This window comes from Hylobates moloch, unplaced genomic scaffold, assembly GCF_009828535.3.
Source record: "Hylobates moloch isolate HMO894 unplaced genomic scaffold, HMol_V3 SCAFFOLD_15, whole genome shotgun sequence".
In the NCBI taxonomy this organism is placed as follows: Eukaryota; Metazoa; Chordata; class Mammalia; order Primates; family Hylobatidae; genus Hylobates; species Hylobates moloch.
In genome coordinates this window covers 14,997,800-15,021,435 of record NW_026652290.1, presented here as the reverse complement: position 1 = coordinate 15,021,435, position 23,636 = coordinate 14,997,800, and the positions used below count along the sequence as shown (strand labels likewise).

The 23,636-nt window shown below is 37.9% G+C and overlaps 1 long non-coding RNA gene across 1 annotated transcript in view; it reads right to left on the bottom strand.

Moving 5' to 3' along the window:
• Positions 1–23,636, bottom strand: part of LOC131381350 (uncharacterized) — a 320,268-nt gene that overhangs the window by 261,419 nt on the left and 35,213 nt on the right. Inside the window, exon 2 of the long non-coding RNA XR_009210028.1 lies at positions 16,410–16,560. This is a non-coding gene — a long non-coding RNA (uncharacterized LOC131381350). The remainder of the gene's footprint in view (positions 1–16,409; positions 16,561–23,636) is intronic.

Genomic DNA, 23,636 nt, shown 5'->3' with positions numbered 1-23,636 from the left:
TCCATTATGTATAAACTATGTCCCAACAAAGAAATGGTCAATGCTTTACAGCAATACTCCAGACACATAACACTGAAGAACAGAAATTTCTGATTTAGATACCTCCGATAACAATTTACTTCCAAGGAGTTTCATTTAGCCTTATGATGGTTCAGTTTTTTGTTCCAAAAAAATTTTTCTATCTAGGAGTATAAATTGAATAGAAAAACAGATTTCCAAAGAATCTTAGACAATGATTAAGTACAGTATACTGCACTTAAAAAAACCAATATATGAGCATGAGATAAACACACACTGTAGAAAAGAACAATGGTCGGGTAGTTAACAGTTAGAATAATGAGTTACTCTTTCGTTTTTCAGAAACTGATTAGTGTTTGTTTGTTGTTGTGGATGTTGTTGTTGTCCTAGAAAGTGATCAGTTTTTGTTGTTTCTTTTGTTTTTGTAGCAAATAAACAGAACTGAGGAAAAAGTAATTCAGCAATGGTCCTTAAAAAATAAGATGATGAAATTTCTACCATTTTTTTCTTTTCTTTAAAATAAGTTTTCTATGAAAACCCTGAAATTCCAAGGACATAGCATCAAAACTACTAGTAAAAGGTAAAATTTTTACTCATTAGAGTATTTTGCCTATCCTAAAACAAACTTGACATATTTCTAAATACAAATGACAGAGTATTTTACATATTAAAATATAATAAATATGTATATATAATATATATGTATATATTATAATACATGTGATATGTAAATATATAATACATATGTATGTGTGTGTATATATATACACACATGCCTTATGCCTTTAAGTACAATATTGAATAATCAAAATTTTCTGTTGTATAAAGGAAAAGAGAGCAAAAATAGAACAATCAAATCACCAACCGCGTTTTACACTTTCTTCCTTTATATTCAAAATATGTATTAGATAACACAGGTTGGAATAAAATATGGGTTATATTGAGGACTCACAGTACTACTGTGTCTTTAGCCACATTTTCAGCCTCTCAGTCTTCTCCCTGCTGAGTAGCTCAGAAGGGCAGTGCCTTTTCTCTTTCGTTGCCCTGGTAGATCCGCGGAAGTCTACCTCACTGCCTTCTACCTAAAGGGTCCTGGATGGCAGAATTCTTCCAGAGTTTGATTACCTTATCTTTCTGGATTGCAAGTGCCTATAAGTCATACTCCAGGGGGTTCTTTGATGAAAAATGCTGTTTTGTAATTGTCCAAAGACTGGCAAGAATTTTTAACAATTGTGTATGTTCGTTATCATTAGAAAATTGGTAAGGAGAAGCAATGTTCTTCGGAGAAGACAGGACTAACTGAGAGTGCCCCGCAGTCCTGGTAAAGAGCTCTCTCCACACCTAAGCGTCAATGCACTAGAGGTCTTGATCTATTAAATGTGAGCCCTGAAAAAATGCCACTTATTGGAATTTTTGTTCCAAATAACCAGAATTAAGATTAAATGGATAGGTATGGACATAAGAAAAGAAATCATGAAGGAGAATGGTGTAGTTCATCACCGATGAGGAAATCAAATGAATCTGTTTAAGATTTGTATCATCACTGTGTCTGTGGTCATCAGTCAACATGGACAACATTACTCAAACGTTGTCTAAGTTTTAATTGCAGAGAAATGTAGACCAATAAGTAAAAACATGTAGCCCCTACTCTTAGAAATAAGTAGGGTTGCCTGTTATTATAATCTCTTAGTATTAGAAGTTTTAGTTTCAGAATGATACTTTCTAAAATATTAATGGCAGATGTTCTTTATTTAAAAGATTATTTATGATTAATCCTTTTTTGGTCTAATTTCTCAGGCTTCAAAAGTCTTTTTAACTGAAGAGCAGGCAATGATGCACTTTACACCAGACACATCTCTAAAAACTTGTATAACTCAGAAAATGGACAAGGGCAAATCATTATTTATTTCAGTAGCCTGTGAGCATCTTACAGAACGTGGTATGTGAAAGTAACAGATCAAATCGTGACTGAATCACTAGATTTCACCTTATATTAAATTGTGTCTAATATAATATTTTTGAAAAAATTCTGGTTCTTCTCATACCTGTATCAATCTTTATTGAAAGAGTTTATACAGAGAGTTGAGAATGTGATTGACATAAAGTTAGACATAACAAATGCCTGATTATTCAAAGTAATGAAAGAAACTGATGGATTAGAAACTACAAAGCCAGCCTCATTTTTGGATAGAAAGACACTGCAATTCCACTTTTATTTTTATAATTTGCCTTCCTAATTAGATATTGCACTGGGTGACACTAGAAAGTGCTTTTATTTCCTGAATGGTAGAAAGTGTCATCAAGATGGTAGCAGGGAGAATGCAGATTGGGCCGTTAAATGGTAGCATTCAGTCTAAATGGTTCTCCTGTACTTCGAATATCACCCATACTGAAAGCACTGACGGCATCACACTGATCAGTTTAGCTTTCCATGCCTTGGTAGTTTCAGACATTGCATGCTACACTTATGTCTGGGCTAAGATAAATGTCCATTAATTCTCCAGATGTTGCTATCTGTTCAACTTTTATCCATGTGCACTTATATCCATGTCTGGAAATGTTTAAATAAATGGTAAATTTTTTTTTCACTTTATTTCTGGATATCTCAGTATCCTGGAGTCCTGTCCACAGCCAATTTATATCTTTCTTGATTTTCATCATGATACTGGGAAGTCTTCCTCTTACTGTGTATAATAACATCATATCATAACATTAAAAATTGTTTGTTTTCCAAGAGTAGTTTTTAAACCTCCCAATGAAGAACTGATTTTAACTGATGTGCTGATACTTCCACCTGGTGGCTGAAGTGGAGAATACACTCTTCTCATATTGAAAACTAAAGAAAATTATTCATTGATGCTCTATAATTCAGTGATTTGAGCATTTTCCATGTGCTACCCGCAGTAAACAAGACAAGTAAAAGTCTCACTTTTGATGTAATAATAATTAATTTAGAAATCACTTCAGTATACTTACTGAAAAATATATTACTTTATATTTAGTTTTTAATAAGCATTTTATTTTTAGAATAATTTTATATTTACAGAAAAGTTGCAGAAATAAAACAGAGTTCACGTATAAGTATAATCCAACTTCCACTTATGCTAATAGCTTACATGACTGTGGAACATTTGTCAAAGCTAAGAACTCGACTTTGATTACGTTACTATTAAATATTTCTATTGACCACTTTCAGACCTCATTTGTATTTCACTAGTCTTTCCACCAGTTTTCCACTTCTCTGTTCCAGGATCCAGTCCAAGTTAGCACATTGCACTTTCTATGATGTCTTCTTAATCTCTTCTGGTTCATTTGTTTCAATGTACCAGACTTTCATACCTTTCCACAATTATTATTTTGATAGTAATAGAACAATAACATGATCAACAAGAAAGTGAATACACTATGTATAGGTATGAGACAATTAATCATTATATTCTTATGTGCTGATTTTCAAGGTTTGAAAGATTTTAAGAATATTGGGGAAATGACAATGTTTGAGAATATAGACTAAAACTATGCTGAGTTCATTTAAAACTATAAATCTAGGAACAAAATCGTCTTTGTTTCTTTCTGGTTGACCTTTGGGCATCTCTAACATGGTGCTGTCATTCAACGGCTTGAATGAGTCAAGTGCTAAGTGACCAAACTGCTAATTAAAGAAAAAGGTGAATGGGAGGAAGAAGGAAACAAGTATTACATATAAGGAGATTAAAAGACAGAATGACATGTTAAAATATATATATCAACATCATTTCAGTGTCTAAATGTAGGCCTGTATTTAGGGAGACTCAATCTCTTTAGCCCCCAGTGACTTATACCTTTCCAGGTATTGAGAGTCTACACCATTTGTCTGGCAAATTATGATTTATCACCTAGCGAGAAAACATGGTTACTTTTATATTCAACTCACAAAAACTAAGTTGTCCAACCCACCCTTTTGTAATTACTTGTAAATAAGAATAATGCCTCTTAATTTTACCCTGTTATATGCTTAGCATAAATATGCACAGGAAGACAAAATTATTTATTTCACTCATTCATTAATTTCATCATTCATCCCACAATTAGTTAATATATACCATGTGGAAGGCATTGCTCCAGTTGCCAGGCATGTAGAAATAAAAGTACAACAGCCCTAATCTCATGAAGCTTCCCAGATTCTGAGTTGAAAATAAAAACCTTTCGATTGAACATGAAAGAAAACACCTGTCTACACCATTATCTTTCCTCTTTTTCAATGCATTTGTTCTGTCACTACTTTTCATGAGAAAGCCCAAGAGTATTTTAAAAAAACCTGTTTTATGATCAAATAGATAAACTTGAAATATTCAGATGTAAGACTAAATAAACTGACTACCTCTAATTATATCACACAATTTGATTTTTGAGTTATACAAGACGTGTAAAAGAGATTCTGATGTCAGAAAAGTAGAACCATTTGGTAACCAGCACTTGCATTTTTAGGAAAAAAAGATGGAAATGCAAAGAAGTGTTTTGATAAAATTAAGTGTTTGGGATAAAATTAAGATTACCTAGTAATTTAGTTTATGATAAAGGAGATGTTTAAAAAGTGAAGAAAGGATGAACTCATCAATACATTGGATGAAAAAAATTCCTTTCTTTCAGAAAAGAAGTAACAGACTTTTTCGAAACCACAAAACCTACATAAAAACAAGTTTTTTATAAACTAAGTGGCATTGAGGGGAAAGGACACCACTCAACACCTAGAAAAAAATCTGAGTTTATTACTTAAATAAAGAGAGCTATGTTTTTTACGCACCATTTCCCTGATTGCAAAGCAGGAAGCTTATTTTGCATGAGGATTTGGAAGAGGTAGAGCTCAGGGACTGGCCAACTTTCAAAGTCAGGAGTTGGTTGATCTTAGCAGTGGAAGTGTGCTTATTCAGGTAAGCTATTTGTTGTTTTTTCAGAAAACAGGATCTTGCTCTGTTGCCCAGATGGAGTGCAGTGATGTTGATCATAGCTCACTGCAGCCTCAAGCTCCTGGGCTCAAGAGATCCTCCTGCCTCAGCCTCCCAAGTAGCTGAGACTACAGGTGTGAGGCACGACACCCTGCTCAGGTTAAGTTTATTGTTGATTGGCCAGCTTTCAGAAATGTGTTCAGGAAGTAAGCCTTTTGCTCACCGTCTGATTTTGAAAAATAGGTGACTTCCCTGATTGACTGATTTTCAGAAACGTGACCACTGACTACAATGGTCATCAGTCTTGAAACAGATTCTACAAATAACATAATTAAGAATGGGGAAAAGATCTGAATACATACTTCACCAAAAAAGAGACACACAATGGCAGATAAGCCTGGGGGAAAAGACACTCAACGCTGCTAGTCATTAGAGAAGTGTAAACTAAAACTGCAATGGGATACCACTACACATGCATTACACTTGCTACAATGGAAAAGACTGATCATAAGAAATAATGGAAAGGACGTGGAGAAACTGGAACCCCCATAAAATCCTGGTCAGAGTGTAAAATGCTACAGTTGCTTTGGAAAACAATTTGGCAGTTTATTAAACAGTTCAACATATGCCTTTCATATGGTCCAGCCACTCCGCTTCTAGATATTTAACAGAGAAAACTGAAAGCATGTTTATACCCAGGCCCATATACAAATGTTTACAGCAGCTTTATTTGTAATGGCAAAAAGTGGAAACACCACAACTATTCAAAAGAAGTCTGGGTAAAAAAAGTTTGTGCTGTAGCTATATGATGAAATACTACTAAACAATGAAAAGGAATGAGCTATTGATACACGCAACAAGAGAGAGAAATCTCAGTAGTTTAGTTGTGCTTAGTAAAAGACATAAAAGGGTGCATATTGCATGCTTCTATTTATATACGTTTCTAGAAATGCAAACTAACTTTTAGTGACAGAAAAAGATTGACACTTATCTGTAGATGGGTGTGAAGGGTGATGGAACAGATTACAAAGAAGCCTGAGAAAACCTTTGGGGTGATAGATATGTTTATCTTTTTGATTGTGATGATGGTTTTACAGATAGATATCTATTTTAAAACTTATCAAATTGTGCATAACAAATATGTGCACTTTATGTTAATTAGATATCAATAGAGATGCTAAAATTGTGACCCCGATTTGATCATTACACATTGTATTCATGTATCAAAATGTCACATGTATCCCATAAATATGTACAAGTACTAGATAGCAATAAAAAACTATAGATGAATGTATTTATAAGAATAGATTGGCCAGGCACGGTGACTCACGCATGTAATCCCAGCACTTTGGGAAGCTGAGGAGGGTGGATCACCTGAGGTCAGGAGTTCAAGACCAGCCTGACCAACATGAAAAAACCCTGCCTCTACTAAAAATACAAAATTAGCGGGGCATGGCGGTGCATGCCTGTAATCCCAGCTACTCAGGAGGCTGAGGTAGGAGAATCACTTGAACCTGGGAGGCGGAGGTTGTGGTGAGCCAAGATCGTGCCATTGTACTCCAGCCTGAGTGATAAGAGCAAAACTCTGTCTAAAATATATATATATATATATATATATAAAGACAAATAAGGCCTTCCTAAGAAAAAACCAAAATGCCAAAGACATAAAGTAAAACTATCCTGATTATAAAGTTTTTAAAGTTTAAGTCAGATTTGGATACATAAAGGAAAAAATACTGTAAATAATGTTAGCTTGGAAAAATTAAAATTGGAGAAAATATTTGCAAAACATTTAATAGACAAATGACCAGTATCATGAATATACAACAAGCTCTTATAAATTAGTATAATGGTAATAAACAATAATAGAAAATGGGAGCAGGATATGTCAGAGGGATTCTGACTAGCCAACAGCATATGGAAAGATATTCAACATCAGCAGGAACATCGCATAAAACAATGTATGTCTATTGGACCATTTGAAAATCACCCAGTTACTTGCTTGTCTTCCTTCCAAATACAATCTAAGGGCAAGGTGTCTTGCTCTTGGTACTATTTAATCCCCACTAGTTAGCCCCATGTCTGAGAAATAGAGATTTAAAAATGATTTATCCAATGAAGTCACCCCTCTTCCTTCTGTCTTTTATGACAAACCCTCTCTTTTCTTTATTTTTTGGGCTCTCTTCAGGATCTTGTGTTTCCTCTTCCCCCCTTTTCAAAATCTGTGAAAAATAAGGGAAGGGTTTCTTTTCTTTGACACACCTGCTCTAGTCTTTGTCTCCTGACTATCATCAGGTCTTGAAAGCAATGTATGTTCTGTTACTGAACATTTTTGACTGCTGTTCCAAGGCTCACTGATATCATTATGTAATCGAACAATATATCTAATGAGCCAATCTGATTTTCTTTTCTTAAAATTCATTTTTTAATGTGCACAATAAAACTCACAATTTTGATATTAAGTCTCAACTTTGTCTTACCATTTCCATCCATCAAGTAGCAAACATCATCAGTTTTCCCACCTAAGTATCTCTGAAATGAATGTCTGTTTTTTTCCCAGTCTGCCATCACTATCACGTATTAGCAAACAAATGCAACACCCCCTTTCCCAGGTTCCCCTGGGGCCACTATTGCTCCCACCATTGAGTCTCAGTGAAACCAGTTGGTGTGATCTTTGCATATGCAAACATGTCATTTTCCTTCCTGAGCTATGGAATAGTGACCCCTTAATGTAGCTTAGAGGGCTTCCCTAATCTACCACTGACAACACATCTAATGTAGCAATTTTCTGTTGCTGTCATAACAAATAACCACAAATTTGCTGGTCTAAAACAGCAAAAATTTATTATCTTATAGTTCTTGAAGCCAGAAGCCCAGCGGGAGTCTCACTGTGGTAAACATCAAGGTGTCCACAGGGCGGCATTCTTTTCTGTAGGCTCCATAGGATAATTCACTTTCTTGTCTTTTCTAGCTTTCAGAGGCCACCTGGATTCTTTGGCCCTTGACTGCAGCATTTGTCTTTAAAGCCAACAGTCATGGGCCAATTCTCTGTCATTTGCTGAATCTCTCCTCCCTCTTCTAATTCATTCCTCTGACTCGTTCTTCTCCCTCCCTTCCTTATTTCTTTTTTTTTAAATTTTATTATTATTATACTTTAAGTTTTAGGGTACACGTGCACAACGTGCAGGTTTGTTACATATGTATCCATGTGCCGTGTTGGTGTGCTGCTCCCATTAACTCATCATTTAGCATTAGGTATATCTCCTAATGCTGTCCCTCCCCCCTCCCCCCATCCCACAACAGTCCCTGGTGTGTGATGTTCCCGTTCCTGTGTCTACGTGTTCTCATTGTTCAATTCCCACCTATGAGTGAGAACATGTGGTGTTTGTTTTTTGTCCTTGTGATAGTTTGCTGAGAATGATGGTTTCCAGCTTCATCCATGTCCCTACAAAGGACATGAACTCATCATTTTTTATGGTTGCATGGTATTCCATGGTGTATATGTGCCACATTTTCTTAATCCAGTCTATCATTGTTGGACATTTGGGTTGGTTCCAAGTCTTTGCTATTGTGAATAAGACCTCAAGTGGTTTCACTGAACCCACCTCAACAGTCCAGGGTCATTTCCCCATTGTAGTCAGAGGATTAGCAATCTTATTCCATCTGCATCCTCAATTCTCTTTTGTCATATAATGTATTCACAGGTTCCAGGATTAGACTGTTAATATCTCGGGGAGTGGGCCTGGCCTCATTTAATAACTACTCTACTTTATGGTCTATCTACGTAAAACTCCTTTCTGATTTCAGGGGAAAGGATGGTGCCTGGTGCTGGGCTTCACACTGTTCCCAGTGCAGCAAAAGTTCTTCCTCTCAGCCATTCATCTTTCCCCCTACCTGGTTAACTCTCATTCTTACTTCATTCTTTATATTAAATGCCACTTTGTCATGGAGGTCACGTTTGACTTTTCCAACCTTCAATATCAGGGCAAATCCCTTTGTTTTAGCACGATCTACTCCTTCTTTTCATTACATTCCTCACATTTCTACCACTTCCCTTGTAAAATGCAACTTTCATGTTACAACAGAGTCAAAAACATTCATTAACAGAGCATAACTGCTGTAAAAAACCTGATGACAGTCAAGAAACAAAGAATAAAACAGGTGTGCCCAAGAATAGAAACCCTTCCCTTTTAGTTCATAGATTTTGAAAAGGGGAAGAGGAAAAAAAGATCCTGAAGAGAGCCAGGGACAATATCTGCCTTGTCTACTCTGGTATCCCAGCACCTAGCAGGATACCTGGCAAATGAGTAGTAAGTACATTAGGTTTTGAAATGAAATTTTTACTCCTTATCTCAATCATCATATTCCCTCTGCCTTGATTCCACTTCTTCAGCCACTCTACTCCCCCAAGTTTTACTCTGCCTGGCTAATTTCTACCACCCTTTTAATACTCAACTGTAGTGTTTTCTTTTTTTGTAAGTATCTCTCGATGCACCACTCTGAGCTAGGTGGTTCAGCCAAAGGATTTCTCGAACATCTCTCAGTCATGGCTCCGACATTGTAATAGTATTCATCGTCAGTTCTACCTTGAGGACAGACAATATATTCTTATTAAGCCATGTGCCTCCAGGACCTGACACAGTGCTTATACATGGAAAGCACTCAATAAAAGGTGGAAATAATCAATTAACGAGTTTCTTCTTACGAAAATAAAATCGCATCCATTTATTTGCAAAACAAAATCATCAAAGTTGTTGAATAATGTATATGCTGATAAAAAACTCTTCTCTCTTTCTCTCTGTGTGGGTGTGTGTGTTTTTAAATGAGTTTGTTTTATTTATTTGCCATGAACCCATGGCATTAAAATAAAATTCATTACACTTGAAAATATAATATAGCTGTGCTACCACAAGATGGCAGGGGAGTATCGTGCTCGCCATGTGCATGCATATTATATAATAAGTATTATATATATATATATATATATATGCAGTATATACACACATATGTACTATATTTCATGGTTTTTTTCCCTGAATAATCAGTACCTATTAGTGTAGAATAAATTACTAATACATTAATCCTGTTCTAAGTAAATTACACAGAGGAAAATTCTAGCTAACCTTTTCACTCTGCTTTGACTAAAATTCAAGGTATAATCGCTTTCCCAACTCTTTGTTTTCTTTCCTAGATCTCTAGTAGGTACAATTTGATGCATGGCTGCTATGAACCAGGAATCAGTTCCATAGATAGTTAATATCTATGGTTTTCCAAGGGGAAACTGAAGCTAAGAAATGTTAACTATCTTACCTAAAATCACTTGATATAATTTTGAGCTTAGAATTTAAACCCAGGTTTTTATATAATTTAATTTCAAAACTACCATTATTTCTGCTAGGCCATTCTGCCTCCATAGCTGTGTGTGTGTGGGGGGGGAGGGGGGGGCGGTGCACGCATGTGTATGTTCTCTTCCATAGTCCTATCTTTTTACTATTGTCTGATTTTGAAAGGTGAAATTACGATCCAACCAAAATATTTTTCCTCAATCAAAACTTTGAAATGGACTTGCCCTCTCTGTCCCAATCCCAACCCTTTTACATTCAGTAGTCTCATCAAGATGGGCCAACGTAGGGAATGTCCTGTGTCTTCCTCAGAGCTGCAGGATGTCAGGGGGTAATGATGATGCCTAAACTGAAGTCAAGAGATCTGACGTCAAATAGCTTGTGATCAGCAAAGCTGAGAAAGATACCACTTTTAAAAGCAATTTTACTTGGACATGGTGAAGTTGGGAAGAATTCTCTTGCAAATAAATATATAACTAACAAATTTGACATCCAAGCATTTTATACAATAGGTATGGGATTTTAAAATAAAGATTTAGAGACAAATGGCTTGTTTTAACTGTAGCAGATTTTGGACACAGTCAGTAGTCATTTAGAAACCTAGGGACACCATTTTCCAGAGATTCTGAATTTTGCCTTCTTATTTTTGGATTAGATGACTCTCAAAGTCTCCAGAACATGGATAAGTGAAAGGAAGAATTTATATATTAGACAGATATCAAAGAGCTTGAATCTTTACTTTTGTGATTCTGAGCAATAAGATTGACATACATGAATTTTAAGAGTCTGTAGGAGAAGCACAATACGGTACAGAGACAATGGCAAATGTCTTTACTTGAAACAATTAAAAAGAGATTTCACTAATGCAGTGCCAACGTTTTAGGAAGCAGTTGGACAAGTCTTGTAATTAAGGATAAGTCAGATATCTCAATACAAGCAGACTCAGTCTATCTTCGTTGAAAGCTGAAGTTTAGCTCATCTTGCAGTCTGTCAACAGTTAAAACAATTATCAGGGCCTCCTAACCAGCTCAAGCATACGCACAAAGCAAGTACAGGGATGCATTAGAAAAGTAATGTTTGCAGCAATGTATTATCAACTAGGTAAATTAAACTAATGAATAATGTTGCTTCATCAGTGGTTGGGAGAAGAGAAACAGCCACTCACTGAGAAATTTATTTACTCAGTAATGGAAAATTGCATTTTATAGATTTTAATGGATATCTAATAATGTTGCTTTTATTAAATAAGTAAATTGCAGATTTCACAATGCATGAGATAAATAAGACATTAATTATAATTAAAATAGTGTTGAATAGTCTAGAAGTTATAGTTGTTTTTCTTAGAAAAACAGTAATGTTCAATATTAAAATTTTAATCTTAAAGAGAAAAAAACACCGTGTAATTGGCTCTCAAATTCCCTGAGCCCTACCATGATGTAATGCTTTCCCAGTAGCAGTATTCTCCCATCTATATGGAGGGAAGCAAACAGATAGTTTTAAAAGCAATATGAAATTACGTGTTCCACAGAGAGTAATAGCATAATGTATGAAGTTGAGCCTCCAACTGTCCAGCACTGGGCCAGACCCATTCAAGTTGTGCTGTAAAGGTGAAGAGGTACAAGGTGAACTATCACACTCCATCAGTTCTTCAAAAACGGGTGAGATGGAACATGTGTCACTGGTAGTTCAATTTTCTCACTTTCCTGATTGCTGTGCAGCTGTTAGCAGGCTGACTGTGGCTTTACTCCTCCTGTTAGAAGAGGGCATCTTAGAGGAAACCTCAAGGAAGGCACAGAAGAATGGAGGTTGTTTGTATGGAAATGGAAAGTTCACTGAATCCCTGCAGTATTAGAACGTTCATGGCTTACACGGTGCATCCTGACATGTCCTGCAGGATGTGATGTTCAAATAAATTTAGCACAACTTTTAAAACTTAAATTCACTGTAAAGAAAAGGACAGGCTGAGTGGGGTGGCTCATGCCTGTAATCCCTACAGTTTGGGAGGCTGAGACAGGAGGATTGCTTGAGCCCAGGAGTTTGAGACCACCCTGGGCAACATGGTAAAACCCCATCTCTATAAAATATAAAAATAAATAGCCGTGCGTGGTGGCATTTATCTGTGGTATCAGCTACTTCAGAGGTTGAGGTGAGAGGATGGCTTGAGCCCGGGAGGCGAGGCTGTAGTAAGCTATGATCGTGTCATTGTACTCCAGTCTGGGCAACAAGCATGATCATGTTTCTATCCACACACACAAAGAAGAAAAAGTACGAATAGGAAAGAGATGCTAATCGTTTTCAGAAGCAGGAATCCTCTGCATTGAGTTATTAATTTTAACGACTTCTGTTTAGTGCCGCTAGCTAATGGGCCTCTTCCAAAACCTGAGGATTTTGCTGCAGTTGTTGCTTAAATAATATAATACTGTTGAAGGAATAAAACAATGAAACAATGTTTTCCTCCAGATCATTAGCATTGGAGTGAATAAATAAAACAAGGCAAAACAAAATCTTAAATATCCTCTGATGATGTCTTTTAAACTGTCATTTGTCTGGGTCAATAAAAGTAACTACTCATTAATAGTAAGGGAAACATTGTTTCTGGGAAAACAGCACATCTAATTTGTAGGCATTTTAGGCTTGAAGGTGAACACGATCTTTGGCAAGAGGATCATTTAGAGAATTCTTCATCATGATTAAAGTAATAAAACTATTAATACAAATAAAATGATTAAACAGTTGATAGTTTTCTCATGAAATAACAGAACAGCTGGGTTGACCTGGTAAGATTTTAGGCAACGCTGGTCACTAATGACTTTCAGTTTTCGTATTAATAGCCCCAAGAATGATCTGGAAGAAGTAAACTTCTTACAAATCCATGTTTTCTAATTAAGTCCATTACATACACACACAATAGCTTGTTGACTTCCTTTCCTACTCCAATATTATTCAGAACTGCATGTTCTAAGCTATACCAGTCTTTTCATGAAAACCATCATTTGGCATTATCCCCATTTGTACTTAAAACTACTAGCCTTGTGAAGACATCTTTCCAAAGGTGAAAACTTAATAATTCACAGAATGACTATAGACACAGTTCTATTCTCATGCTGAATGTTGGTTCCCACTTTCTCCTCCCTTCCCCTTGTCATCTGTTTCTGATTCTAATACAGTCTTCACTAAGATCAGTATATTTTCATGCTCTGAATTTTTGAGTTTCTTGGAATTTCTTTTTTTCCTGATCCACAGAGCAATATTTCAGTTAAAGTCTTAATAAGTGTGTGCTTTTTAGTTGACCTCCAAATTTTCTTAATCAAGAAAAGGCAGAGAAATGTTGGGCTTATTTCAAATTATTTTTTTCAGGTAATCACTATATATTATGCCTAATTTTATATAACTTTGCTAGACACTACAGTAAGAATAGAAACAAAATCCTCAGTTCTATCTTGTGTTCTGCATTACTAAAATTAATGGAGGTGTTTTCAATTTAAGAATTTTAAAAATTCTTTAAAAGGATGGGTATTTTCTAGTCATATCCAAGTACTTTCTAAAAACAGTAAAGATTGGAACATTTTTCAAGGAGTCTGAGAAGACTAGTTCTCACACTGAGAGGACAGTAAATTTAGCCAGCCTATAGGGGGAAATGAATTGCAGTGTTTTAAGGAACTCATAGTCCTGTAGAACATTCCCTGAAAGCCTTATTTCTGTTTAGAAAAGCTGTATTTCTTACTCTCCATCAGACTTTTTCAGGTATGTTCATCATCATAAAGTCAATCACCAAACAAAGTGATTTTTACCGAAAAGAAGAGAGGCGTTAAAGTGAGACTTAATTGTGAATGCTTTGTCCTCTCATTTGACAATATGGTGCACTGGGGTCTGACTTTCATCAAAGGAAATCTTAAGGGAAAAATAGAAAGTTATAGAAGCTGCTTGGCTGGTGGAACAGGGGTGAATTGCTTGTTTATTTCAGGAGTAACTGTACTTGCCTTCCATGATAGGCCAAGGAATATGTCACTGTTTTACTAGGACCCAATGCAGACTTTTGTTGCAGAGAGAACCGACCCGGAGCTATTGAAGTCCTGCCCAAAAGGACTACTGGGAAGAGGAAAATGAGACTCCAATATCCAAGAGGTGAGATGTGCTATGAAGTGAGCTGCCCAAGGGCCAGGCTTTTGGAAGGGAAACATCTGAAGAGGAGGCAGGGCACACACCTAGAATTTGAATTGCAGGGCCCAAGTTGAATCTCCTCCAGTGAACCTAGGAAAGCACCCATGTTAGACACTGTTCATGCATCATATCAGATCCACTAAACCTCTTTGTTTTCTAATTTTGGCCACAGCTTCAGTGATGGGCTGTGCATGGGCCCCAAAAGGCTTCCTGCAGGTGCCTCTTGGCAACACCATACATCAAGCCCATCCAGCATTCCTGTTGCCCATCCCTGTGACATGGCAGAAAATTATTTTGTAATCATTCTTGTTCATCCTGGAACTCTAAGAGAGCTAATGTCTCATGGGATGAAACTTTGGATACATGTGCATAGAAACCAACAAACAAAAGCTTCTCCTTCCTCTGCTGAAGGACTGATCCTAAAGCTCATGCCACTCAGCTTTCCAGAAGATCCCATAGGAGTGAACATCCAGCCATCCTGACATTGACCATCTTGAAACATCCTTATTTTGAACCTGCCTTGTTTCACTACCCCTGTCCCTCACTTTCAGGGTTACAGTTCCCAATAAATTATGCAGGTTCTGCATTCTGAGAACCCAGGTTAAAACAGAATCCTTGAGATTAAGAGAAGTCTGAGTTGGCACAAAACTCATCCCAATAAGAAATTTCTCTTCCCCATTCCCATATTTTATGCTCCACGCCCCACTTTGTAAGTACGAACCACTCCCATTCAAACTAATAACTGGAGGAAGACTCAAGCAGGAAAGAGGAAGTGCTGTGTCACTGTTGGCAATGGGGTGGCCAATTTCAACAGCCCAGCTAGGGAAGGGAAGAAAATTTAACATTAAGTCAATCCAGACATGTGAATGTTACAGACACCTGGACACTTCAGCTTCCAAGTTGAATCTGAGTTGTTACCTAAAGTGAGTGGAGAAACTGTTCACTACCTCCAAGCAGGCAGAAACTCAAGGGCCCGCCCGACTCTCCATCTAGAGTCATGGGAAAGCCACGCCACTGAATAGATTTTGAAAGGGAGGTTGGGAACAGAACTCAAGTTCCATGTGTTTATAACTCATTGATCATGCTTTCTCAACACATAAGTTACTTGACATTGGATGAGTTACTTGGTTTCTTAAGGTTTTAAGTATCCAGCTTTAAAAATGCATTGCCTCATTAGAATCGTAATGAATAAGATCATTCAGGTAAGCACAGCAAAGCACCATGAGCATTCAATCACTGTTAGCATCCTTCCTTCCCCAAACATTTACATCCCATTATTCGCTGATCTAATAGTAACACTGAAGAATTGTTAGAAAGGTCAGTTTATTAGCTAAAAAAAAAAGTAAATAGAAGTTAATGCTTAGAAATGAGCTGAAGTTGAAAGGCATTTATCTCTGTTTATTAGGCAAATCACTTAATATTTCTCATGTCCAGTTTTGTGGGCTGGCAACCTGTGCTCAGTCCTCAGAAGGGCCCTGTGCCTGGTTTAATGCTCTCCAGTTACTGTCTTGAAATTCTTAATAATTTAATCCTTCAACTTGTGTTTTGTAAGTAAAGTCTAATGGGACAATGGCACCTATGTGTGAGCAGAGGAGATATGCACACTTTGCATGTTCCTTGTAGTTCCCCATTGTCTTATAGCATCTGCAATGCTGCATGACACAAAATTCTAGTAGACTCACAATGCCTGAGAGTCTAGAAAGACTCAAGAGTACAGGTAAGCATGTACCATTCCCAAGGGAGTGAGCAGAGACTCTGACATCCCTAGAGTCCACGTATTCCATTCAAACCAGAATTGCTTTCCGGTGGAGAAATAAGACAATGGCCTTCTGGGAAACAAACAGGAACAAGGAACCTATGATAGCCATTCTTACTCCTGTTACTTCCCTCCATGTACCAGCCAACCACTTAGGCTGGAAATGAAGACAACACTGGAATATAGGAGTAGCCAAGGTCTCCTTACCTTTAAGTCCTTCTTTATTCACCAGTAAACTGAAGATAGAGAGAGTTGATGGGATGTGCATGTTTCCAGAAGTGAAATACAAACAGAAGAGGTGGTTTTCTGCAGCGTTTTCACTCTTCTGATAAGAAGGAAATGAGTAGGCGTGTACAACCTACAAAATAGGAAGTGGACAGTGTCAGTGATTCTGCGTAACCAACAAAATGTATTTACATTCGTATTAAAAACTGGCATTTCACAAAATAAAGACGAAAAGGGAAATTAATGCTAATAATTATGTTTTAAATTTTTCTTTGCTTAGAATCACACTAAATCAATAACATGAAGCAAATAAAGACACCATGACAATTTCAGAGAATTCATGGAGAGACAGAAAAAAGTTTCTGTTAGTACTTTTAATAACATCTTTTTCTGCTTTCTGAAACAGAGGTCCTTATTTTTGTTCTCTACTGGGCCCCTGGTGTTTGTTCTCTTATCTATAAAATGAAGTATTTGTACAAGAATGCCTCTTAGGGTCCCCCATTCTATGCGGGGTTTCCACTAGAAAAATTGGCTTCCCCTCTGAATGACCACAACCCGCCAAAAGAAAGCAGCCCCTCTGTTGAGATGGCCAACAGATGGCGCCTTTGTGCTGAGAAAAAGGTACCCCTTCTTTGGGAAGTAGTCGCCTGGCTCCTGGGTGCACAGTTTGGTTAGGGGAGCCCAAACTGCATTTTAAGCTTCCATTTGTTTTGCTGGCTGGGTGCCTTTATGCAGAGCAAACTGCACAGCATTACATGGCAGTTTTGATTCCATCCGTTCAAATATTTTCCTTTTACTATTGGCAACTTTGACTTTACCTTTTTAATTTCTACCCCTGTTTTATGAATCACGGTTCAAAGAATGGCTGCTATAAACATGTGTTTTGTTTCTGTGCTAAAGAGAGAACACAGCCAGGTTGAAACGATGCTACTTGCATTGTCATCTGAGTTTTGGCAATTCTAGCTAGTCCAAGGGGTAGCTGGATGAAATGTCACTAAGTTTTGGGGAAATAGTAGGAATTATATGAAAACATAACCCAGTTGACCTTTATTCTTTGCTGTGGGTGTTCTTTTTTGTTGTTTGGTTCAAAATAAAAATAAAAATAAATACTTCTTTGGAAGTATGTTTGAAACAGAAGGACTCTTTCGATGACAGCAGTTAAATATGTATCAGTGCCTTTCAAGTGGAAGATGAGACAAAACACTGGGTCTCTTGATTTCATTAAAAATTCACTACGTTCGCTTTCAGGGCAGGTCTGTTGACTAATTAGATGCTCTCGACTCTAAACTATTACCTTCTGCCCTGGTACCTTGCTCTCCCCAGGGAAGTTTAATTTAAGTATATTGCTGGTCTTTGCTTTCCGCCCACACTGTTGTGAAGTGTTGCTATGAGGCAGCTGAACAGCTGCTGTGCCTTTCCCCAGAAGTGGCAGCATTCCAATAGTGGGCAAAGTGAGTTATGTAAAGACAGTTTTTCAGGGTTTCCTAGGAAACTAGTGATGGTGGTCCAGTTTGGATTTGACATGGAAACAAGAAGATTAAGTCTAACTTTGGAGGGGCCGGGGGTGGTGAGGGGCAGAATGCTCTGGAGGCTACTTCCACACTAGTTTGCTGCATTTTTATTTTGAAAGTATATAAGAAATTTGGCTTAGGAGGGCCGCGATAGTCTAAACAATAAAACAGCAGCCCTAGACTGAAGTTCATGACCTCACCCATGTCTTCACAGTGACCTAAACTGACTTAGTCTATTAGAAATGAGGGAGAAATTAAATCCAGCATGTGTCCCCTACTGAATTTATAAAACCAAGCAGAATAGAGGTTCTAGCTACCATTTGATTAATCAAATATGTAAAATGCCAAACTGGGTTAATTCAGCCCTAATCTTGTAATGAACTCATTCCATTTAACTATTCAATATAGACGAAACTTTGTACTTAGTACTGTGTTAGATTTTGAGACAACAGAGAGATTATAATAAGAATATACCTTGTTAGAGCCCAAAGATTAGGGAAAGAAATAAGAGGAACTGAAACCATACTGTAATATAGTAAACAGCTCAGGAACATATGGGAATGAATCAGGAATTCTTTCTAATGAGGTTTCCCTGATTCTCACTGGATATTTCTGACACATCAACTATAGCATGACACTTGTTAAATGCCAGAGAAGGCCGGGCGCGGTGGCTCATGCCTGTAATCCCAACACTTTGGGATGCCAAGGGGGGCAGATCACGAGGTCAGGAGATCGAGACCATCCTGGCTATCACGGTGAAATCCCATCTCTACTAAAAATACAAAAAATTAGCTGGGTGTGGTGGCGTATGCCTGTAGTCCCAGCTACTCGGGAGGCTGAGGCAGGAGAATCGCTTGAACCCTGGAGGTGGAGGTTGCAGACAGCTGAGATTGCTCCACTGTACTCCAGCCTGGGTGACAGAGTGAGACTTCATCTCAAAAAAAAAAAAAAAAGGCTAGAGAAAAGTCATTTACAGTTGGTTCTAAAAATAACTATCTACATGATACCAAACAAACAAAAAATGTCAAACAACCAGTTGCTTTGTTACATTATGCCCAATAATTCATGGTCCAAAATATATTTTGCTGAAGTGGCTCACCGCCGATGGAATGGACTGGAAGTTTTGGAAACACGAACATAACTAATAAGGCAGTCATGACTCTTTAAGAACCTTCTGTCTGAAGAAATGAACACTACCTAGAAACACTGATGATAAAAAAGAAGGTTCAAAGAACTTCAGAAATGCACAAATATTAAATTTTTTACAAAGTTATAAGAATTTATGATTTATTGTCATTATCGATGTTATATTCCAATTTGCTTCAGGGCAGTTTTTATTACACTGAAGAGAAGAATTTATTTTGGCACCTGCCTCCAGTGACTGACAATTTGCTTTTATAAATAATTCATGTATTCCTTTTTCAATATTTTAATAATTAAAATACAAAAAAACCTTTATACATTCTTGTTTGATTGGATTTATTTGTTATTTTTCACTCCAAAAACAAAGAAGTAGACATTCCTAAAACAGAATTACTATTTGGCCCAGCAATCCCATTACTGTGTATGTACCCAAATGAATATACCATAAAGACACATGCACGAATATGTTCATTGCAGCACTATTTACAATAGTGTAGACATGGAATCAACCTAAATGCCCATCAGTGGAAGACTGGATTAAAAAATGTGGTACATATACACTATAGAAAACTATGCCACCGTAAAAAGAAATGAGATAATGTCTTTTGCAGAAACATGGGTGGAGCTGAAGGCCATTAGCAAACTAACATAGCAACAAAAAACCAAACACCGAATGTTCTCACTTATAAATGGGAGCTAAATGAAGAGAACACATGGATGCAAACAGGGGAACGACAGACACCAGGGCCTACTTGAGGGTGGAGGGTGAGATGAGAGAGACAGAAAATAACTACTGGGTACTAGATTTAGTACCTGGGTGACAAAATAATCTATACAACAAACCCCCATGACACGAGTTTACCTATATAACAAACCTGCACATGTATGCCTGAACCCAAAATAAAAGTTAAAAATAAATAAGTAGAAATTTTTTTTTTTTTTTTTTTTTTGAGATGGAGTCTCGCTCTGTCACCCAGGCCGGAGTGCAGTGGTGCGATCTCAGCTCATTGCAAACTCTGTCTCCCAGGTTCACGCCATTCTCCTGCCTCAGCCTCCCGAGTAGCTGGGACTACAGGCACCCGCCCCCATGCCCAGCTAATTTTTTTTTGCATTTTTAGTAGAGATGGGGTTTCACCGTGTTAGCCAGGATGGTCTCGATCTCCTGACCTTGTGATCTGCCCACCTCAGCCTCCCAAAGGGTTGGGATTACAGGCGTGAGCCACCGCGCCCGGCCCCAGAAATTTCTTTTTAATGGATCTTGAAATAGAAGAATTAGAATTTAGTGGCTTTGATTGATAGATTTAGTAAACATTGTTTTTTTCCTATGTTCCTATGTCTTCATTTTTGGCAAAAATAGACAAAAACTAGTTACCATTTGAATTTATCACATAAGAGTGTAGTGTGAATCGTATCTCCTTTGTTATTACCAAGAATTGATCAGAGTCATTTGTTTCCTCCTTTTCCTCTTCCTGCTTTCAAAATGCACAATAATTCTTTAGGTGTTGTCTAGGTCTTCACATATAATTTAGCCAGAGTTCAGTAACTCTGTGAGGATGTTCTGGCTTTCCCAACAAAGGTCTCCAGAACTCTCTTCTCCATTATATATTTCTTTTGGCAAACGCTCGTGGCCTAAATCCAACGATTCTAACTATTGCACTTGGGAGATCACATTCTTATAAATTATCCCTTTTCAAAGCAGGATAGGGGATGTGTGGCTTCTGGTTTGTAAATATGTACTGTTAGTTCTGCTCATTTTGAAAATATGAATTTCTTCCAACATAATTGGTATATTATCATCAGTTTGAGGATAACATACATTTTGCATTTGTTTACATGAGTTTTTGTCCATGAGAAGCAGTAGGTAAACACAGAAAACTGCACTCAGCTGAAGGGAGCCACCTAGAAATACACAAAGCACACAAATGCACACACCTCACGAGGACCACAAGCCACACCCGTCTACATCTGGCGTTATAGCTTTCTGTCTGGTTTCAGAGGATGCTCCTTCCCTCACTTCACAATAACCCAGAGCTGTCCGCTTCCACAAGCAAACTCCAGGTGCCATATTCAATGTGATATGTGTTTCTCAACCATTTAACATGGATAAAACTGCGCTACCATTTTTGTTTTAATTTCCACTTTTGTCTTAGATACAGGATGTGCTGCCATCTTTATTATATTTCTATCTGTTTAAAAAATGTGTCACTGATTATGGGTGTTGTGTGCCTAAGCCGATTTATCCACAGCTCTGTGGTTTTAATTGCTTGACGTTACACAGAGCAGCAATTCTTAGGAACACGTATGTTGCATTATAGCAGAAATGACGGTATATGCAAGCTCACTAGAAAGGAGTGGGGCAAGGGGTGTGCAATAAATATTAGGAAAGAGTGGAACTAAGACATTCACCGAGCATTTGTCATATAATGTTAAACACGTAGGTACTGATGATAGGCTAATAAGCAGCTGTCCTAAGCCTTTTACATGCATTACCAAGTCGATCATCATAGCAAACTTATTAAATGGGCATTGCTGTGTGGGGAGAATGCTTTCCGCCCACTTTTGAAGTTATTGTTCATGTGAAAGACAATGCATGAGTAGAACACCTCCAGCTTCTCACCACTCGAGGTGCTGACTGCTTATGCTCCTTCCTGAGCCCTGAGATGTTCACTCTGTCTCTTCCCACTCATTCTTCCCTCTCCCTCCAACCTCCATCTGGTGTGTTCTGTTGGACTAGACGACTCGCATCAGCTCTCCCAAGGACCCACATCCAGTCCCTGGGAAGCACTTCTGCTTCTTTGTTCTTGGAAATAACTGGAAAAGCAGGGCAATCCCCATAGAGAAGCATCTCTATAGACCATTCAGAAGATCTCTCATGCTCCAGGATTATCAGGCACAGGGAGGATTTCAGTCAGCTATGACCCTCACCCATGGGAATCACCTCTCCAAATTACACTTTGGAAACCACTGGAAGGATTAAGGTGAGGTGGATGGGCCAACCGCTCATGCTGGAGATGGCATCAGATGAGACTCATGCAGTATTCTCCAAAGAATGCATTGTCATAAAATTTCTTTCTCCTTATTCTCTGGACTGTTTTATACTCTAAAAATAGGCTGAGAATTTATTGTGTTGAAACAGGTTTGATGTGTCCATTGGAAATCTGCACATGGTGATTTGTGACTTCCTGATATATTCCACCTCTCAATCTTTTTAGATCAGAGAATATACAGAGAATGAGGGTATCAATTCCCACACATACCCGGAGAAATATTGAGCAATAAAGACAAAGAGAATAATTAGAGAAGCTGAAGATCTCCATGAAGAGGTTTTTGATGTGGGTAAGAAATATGGTTTGGGGCCATGAGTTTAGTGTGTGGGAAGAACATTCTTATCTTGGTGCTTTGTAAAGGCGTATACTAGCCTAGGCAGATTTTTTCTCTCGAGCCTTGGCTCTTAGCTGCTGTGGACAGGCCATAAGGCTTCAATCAGCTGTGCTAAATGTTTGGTGATGCTTATTGTGGCTTTTTCCAGAGTGAAGTAGCCATTTTCATAATATCAGTGGTATATGCATGAGTAGCTTCAAGTGAATGGTTCTCAGGCTTTACACGTCTCTGCCACTGAGGCTTAACCTCTATGCAAGGCCCTGACCTTGAGCAGAGGAGGGCTTCTGAAGATGTGTAGGCAACTCAGGCCTCAGGCAGGGCATGCAAACAATGTTATAGCTTCTCTGCAGTCATGGCAGCCTTATAAGGACCTCAGCAAATGCTGGCCACATAGATGGCAAAGATACAGGCTGTGTTTGGATCTCAGCAGCCACCAACTTGCATTATCCGTTGCAGAAAGCCTCAGTGGCAAGTTCCTGTAGCTTACCCTAGAAGTAACGCTTGAAACAGCATAAAATCTGTCACAAGAAAAACAGTTTGTGCACTGACCTTTTAGATGTAAGAGGGTTAAGCCACAGTTTTTGGTGCCAGACTGAGTTCTATGTGCATTAATAAGATTCAATCTTTAAAGTGTAGATACTGTAGATCAGACAACAAAGAAATCGAGAAAGAACAAAGACTGCACTCCTGTGGCTGGCCTACAGACTCCATAACCACCTCCCAACATGTGTTCTTATGGTGGCTCTGACTGGGGTGAAAATTTTCCATAGAAGACTGGTGTCTCAGACATAAGTAATTCAAAAATAGGAGGCAGTGGAAAGGGTCACATTGATAAATGCAAAGGCTGACTCAATTCGGAACTTGGGTGGCAAGAACATGAGACTCAAGGTGTAAGTATAAATGAACAGATTTTGAAAATATGGATATAAAAGAAAAAATAACACACAAAAAAGGATCTTGGAGCTGGGACTGCACCATTGCAAAAATTTTAACTCGCCAAGAAAGCAGTGATGTCTGAGAGAACAAGGAGTGATAGCAAATGCACAGTTCCAAGGGAACCATCTGCAAGGAGCTTCCTCCCGACTAAGCAAGGTTACAGATTGCAGATTCTGGGCAACTGGTGTGAACTGAGAGGCACTCGGCTAAAGATAAACCAAAGGCGTTCTTCTTTTGC